A 6,124-nucleotide genomic window follows, 5' to 3' on the forward strand; every position below is an offset into this window, starting at 1 on the left:
GTACTTCGTTTTTTTTTTCCCCTCGCTACATCTTCTGGGTATGTCATTCTCTGCCTCCTGGCACTTTCTGGCTAGATGCTCAATTATCCTTCCGGTTCCCTTTCCGGTTACACTGACTTGAGAAATTCGCCTCATCCCTTGGAAGTGTCCTCTTCTGAAAGCTGGCTTCACCCATCACTCACCTGCTTTTCTTCCCTCGGTAATTACTACCACAAGGTATTCGAAATCCAATACTGCACGGTCGCTAGCACCCAGGGGCCTCTCGGATTCAATTTCACCTATATCAGATCCAATCTTGCTGGCTCATCCCCCTTCTCTTTCTCTTTTTTGTGTTCTTGAAATGCTGACACAATGTTTCCCATCACCACCTCAATCATCTTAGCCCCTCACGATTCTGATCATCCCGTATATTCTGTATGTGGCTGCAGGGGTCGCTTCATAGCTCCTTGTGTGTGAATATATATATATATATATATATATATATATATATATATATATATATATATATATATATATATATATATATATATATATATATATATATATATATATATATATATATATATATATATATATATATATATATATATATATATATATATATATATATATATATATATACATACATACATTAGTAGATATAGTGGTGTGCTAACCTGTCTAAATTTGTTTTGTTTTAAATACGGCATATTGAAAGGATCCAATACTTCAGTAATGGTCTGCTACCAAATAGATGGTGATAGAAATAGGGGGGGGGGGATGGTTGTCAGCCTGTGGAGAGGAGGGAGAGAGGGAGGAGTTGACTGTGGTGGAGGTGATGGTGTTAGTTATTATCATGATGGAGTTGGTAAGTAGGAAATGCAATTGTGGTAGTTGAATGGAGGGAGGTGATAGTTACTAAGTTTGAAGAGGATACAGCGGTTACAAAGGTGTGTTCAGGGTTGGGATGGTTAAGTAGCAATAGTGAATATGGCTGAGTAGCCATATTGTGTGGGTGGTTGGCTATATATAGTGTGTAGAGGTTGGTTGAGTAGCGATAGCATTTGGTGGTTGTGGTGGGGTACTGTCGAGAGATACATATGTGGTGGGGTGATAATATAGGAAGTTGTTTATAGATACCTGGTTACCTGGAGGTTACCTGGACAAGTGCAAGTTTTGGTAGTTGTCATACAGGACTTGTGGGGACACAGGACCTGTGGGATACAACTCGTGGTTGGGTGCCTGAATGCAGGTGAAGGGTTCCTCATCGGAGAGCCTAAAGCTGTTTCTTCCCTTCCTCGAATCAGACCTCATTACCTCCCCTTCTCCAGACCCTTTAATGCTTTCACGCTGCTTCCCCTTAACTATACAAAAAAATGTAAATTACAATAATAACACACAAATTAATATCTGTTGAAATCGCCAGCCTGTGCTTGCAACTTTAGCACTAAGGTTCAGTGAATATGTTCAGGTTAGGTTAGGTTAGGTAAGGTTAGGTTAGGTAAGGTTAAGTAAGGTTAGGTTAGGTTAGGTTAGGTTAGGTTAGGTAAGGTTAGGTTAGGTTAGGTAAGGTTAGGTTAGGTAAGGTTAAGTAAGGTTAGGTTAGGTTAGGTTAGGTTAGGTTAGGTAAGGTTAGGTTAGGTTAGGTTAGGTAAGGTTAGGTTAGGTTAGGTTAGGTTGGTTGTGTTGCCTGGCATGGCAGGAAGAGCGTCATCAAGAGCTCATTAGCCAATAATCCTGGGAATCTTTAACGTTCCAACTTGCGTTTTCTACACCTCGAATCGTTCTGTCTCCCTTGACACAGATTAGAGGTGGAGTAATTACTTGTGGCAGGGACGAACTTAGTGATGATGCAAGAAAACCAGAAAGCATTCAGATTTGAACATTTACTATTACACTTAACGCTATATATATATATATATATATATATATATATATATATATATATATATATATATATATATATATATATATATATATATATATATATATATATATATTAGTTAAAGAAAAATATAGAGGAGTACCACCTCTGTAACTGGACTGGGGACCCTCGGCCTCAGAGAAGACAAACGTACCTCAGGGAAAACTCAAGGTTCTCCCCGGAGGTGTTTGATTATTTTCTTCTCCTACCACCCTCTATATATCAAGAAAGATATGACCAAGTAAGCCTTGCCATCAAGAAGGTGACAGAGAACCATGAGCACGAGGTAACCCCTTCTAGCCGCCCTCATGACTTTCACAGTCCATCCATCCCTGGGACTACGGGTGTGGGATAATACTTGCACGACTATACAGTACCATGATCAACCACGACTGAACACAATACCGTGATCAACCACGACTGAACACAATACCATGATCAACCACGACTGAACACAATACCATGATCAACCACGGCTAAACACAATACCATGATCAACCACGACTGAACACAATACCATGATCAACCACGACTGAACACAATACCATGATCAACCACGACTGAACACAATACCATGATCAACCACGACTGAACACAATACCATGATCAACCACGACTGAACACAATACCATGATCAACCACGGCTGAACACAATACCATGATCAACCACGACTGAACACAATACCATGATCAACCACGACTGAACACAATACCATGATCAACCACGACTGAACACAATACCATGATCAACCACGACTGAACACAATACCATGATCAACCACGACTGAACACAATACCATGATCAACCACGACTGAACACAATACGACTCACCACACGGTAGAACAAAGAAAAATTAATACCAAGAAAAAGAGTCAAGGTGAGTCTCCAAGACTCACCTGTCAAGAAAATTTAAAGTTTCAAGAAAAATTTCACATGTGTCAAGAAAAACTTCTCATGTATCAAGAAAAACCTCGTGTCGAATAAAACCGCACGTATGAGATGCGCGCATGTAGGAAAAAAAACCGTGCCAGTCAAGAAAAAACAGTACAAGAGTCAAGACAAATATACCATTAAAGACAATGTCACAGAAGGTTAACACATCAGCCTTCAAAACAAATAAATATACATTTAGAAAAAACAAATCACAACTGATACACAAAAAATAGTGGAAATCATCACAGCTTCCTCGGCAAAGACAAGGGCGAGGGGGTTCAAAGACAACGTGGAGGGTACGAAGACAACGTGGAGGGTACGAAGACAACGTGGAGGGTACGAAGACAACGTGGAGGGTACGAAGACAACGTGGAGGGTACGAAGACAACGTGGAGGGTACGAAGACAACGAGGGAGTACGAAGACGAGGTGGGTACGAGGACAACAAGGAAGTACAAAAACTAAGAGGGGGTACGAAGACGAGGTGGGTACGAGGACAACAAGGAAGTACAAAAACTAAGAGGGGGTACAAAGACAACGAAGGAGGGGGGTTACGAAAAGACATCAACGAGTGCATGCAGTTACAGTAACGAGAATCGACAAAGATATCAACGAGGAGGTTACAGAGACAGTAACGAGATAGGTATAAAGGAAGCAAGAGGCTATACATAGAGAGTAACGAGGGCGAACAAATAAAGTAACGAGGACCTACAACAACGACAGCTCAGGAAAAAAAACTCGTGACAAAAAAGAACAAAGGTGTTGGAGGAGAGGCAGAGTTGGCGGACAACAAGACGCAGGCCGCTGCTGCTGCTGGTCCAATGTGGGATTACCTGGGTAGGAGCTCTTAGGTAATTACCTGCCTGCACCTGGCCGAGCGGCCACCTGGGCCGGCACCCACTTGGCTCTTCAACTGGTCAAGCAGCCACCTGGACTAGCAACCCTCCTCCCCCTCCCCTCCTCCTTGAGCAAGCAAACACTGGCTTTTTCAGCCGGCTAGGCTGTCACCTGACCAAGCCGTCACCTGGACAAAGCAATTACTTGGACAAAGCGGTTACCTGCGTTAAGCAGTCACCTGGACAAAGCAGTCATTTGAACAAAGCAGTCACTTGGCCAAAGCAGTCACCTGGATAAAGCAGTCACCTGGATAAGGCAGTCACTTGGACAAAACAGTCACCTGGCCAAAGCAGTCACTTGAACAAAGCAGTCACTTGGCCAAAGAAGTCACCTGGCCAAAGCAGTCGCCCGGCTAGCAGCCACTTGGCCCAGCAACATCCTGAACAAGTAGTCACTTAGCTTTTCAAGTGGTGAAGAAGCAATAAAGTGAAACAGTCACATAACCCATCAGTCACTTTGTTTAGTAACCACCTTGTCAAGCCAACACCCGGCCCAGCAGCTAACTTTTTTTAGCTGCCACCTGATCCTGAAGTTTTTTTTTTTCCCTTACGCTGCTTTATTCAGCAGTTAGCTGGAACATGAGCCACCTGCCTCATTCAGAATGTAGTTTAGTAGGCACCTAACCCACAAACAACCTGTTGGGTTAGTCAGGGTGGAGTAGCATCAGCTTGCTAGGCGGTCATTCACCTGGTGGCTTCACCACCTGGTTGCCGAGGCAGGTGACGGAGGTACGGTAACTTGGGCGTGGTGGGCGGGGAGAGACAATCACTGTGGGCGGCTCGCCGAGGTATTAGTCGCGGGAGTGATGGACTCTACTTGTCAAGATTTCCGTTTTGACACCAGGCGGCGGAAGACACTGATGGCTGTTGGTTTGTTTGTAGTTGGGAAAAAAATCACCTGACACGAGTCCCTAAGATAATCTGTTCAGTTGTGTTGGCACTGTGACGAGGGAGAGAACAAGCAAGACGGTATTTCTAATACACAAACGTTTAACAATTAACACCTATTTTTTTGTACTAAAACCATGAAAATAAATATATGTATACTCATGATGCATATACTTACAATGTATATCCACAGGGCTTTCGGAGATTCTAACCTGGGGGTCTGTTCAGTGACAGTCCACCTGTCTATCATGTATTGTAGCTGTTGAAGACTTGCAGAGACCATGAACTGTGTTCCAGTTGCCGTTTTTGCAGAGAGCAACTCACAGTGGTGCATCCAGAAGTGAAGAGTGGTGGGTTGATCTCTTTAAAAACAGCAGTTGGGACACACTTGGTGGCTTCTGCAAGTCTCCAGCAGCTAAAATATGTGGCAAGTTACAGAGTAAGATACCCAGCGGCAGAGCGGTAGACTGTCAGTGACACACCGCAGTTAGAATTTCCGAAAAGCCTGTCGATTGTTACAAACTTCTGTTATGTTTTTATAGTGTATATATATATATATATATATATATATATATATATATATATATATATATATATATATATAGGTAGTAGGTTGGTAGACAGCAACCGCCCAGGGAGGTACTACCGTCCTGCCAAGTGAGTGTAAAACGAAAGCCTGTAATTGTTTTACATGATGGTAGGATTGCTGGTGTCCTTTTTTCTGTCTCATGAACATGCAAGATTTCAGGTACGTCTTGCTACTTCTACTTACACTTAGGTCACACTACACATACATGTACAAGCACATATATACACACCCCTCTGGGTTTTCTTCTATTTTCTTTCTAGTTCTTATTCTTGTTTATTTCCTCTTATCTCCATGGGGAAGTGGAACAGAATTCTTCCTCCGTAAGCCATGCGTGTTGTAAGAGGCAACTAAAATGCCGGGAGCAAGGGGCTAGTAACCTCTTCTCCTGTATATATTACTAAATGTAAAAGGAGAAACTTTCGTTTTTCCTTTTGGGCCACCCCGCCTCGGTGGGATACGGCCGGTGTGTTGAAAGAAAGAAAGATATATATATATATATATATATATATATATATATATATATATATATATGTGTGTGTGTGTGTGTGTGTGTGTGTGTGTGTGTGTGTGTGTGTGTGTGTGTGTGTGTGTGTGTGCAAAAATTCATGTAAAGCCGATTCTCGGTACTTATTATTTGTGAAGATCAGATCTGGCGTATTTTCACTCTTAAGTAGGTACAGTTATCTGATGGCTCAGTGGAAACTTTCCTGCACAGTCTTAGTTGTCTGAATTGTGCCTGATGGCAGTAGTACTTCCGGATATTATATCCGGTAGAGCGTGTGCACATTGTAGGTAAATGAACAGGTGAGGAAGCATGTATGTGAATTGAAGCATTATACAACTCTGAGCGTGTATACATGGGTGATCATGTGTGGAAGGGCAGCGTTTCGCTCGGTGACATATTCTAGCGGTAAC

Source organism: Cherax quadricarinatus, chromosome 19 (assembly GCF_038502225.1).
Source record: "Cherax quadricarinatus isolate ZL_2023a chromosome 19, ASM3850222v1, whole genome shotgun sequence".
Lineage (NCBI taxonomy): Eukaryota > Metazoa > Arthropoda > Malacostraca > Decapoda > Parastacidae > Cherax > Cherax quadricarinatus.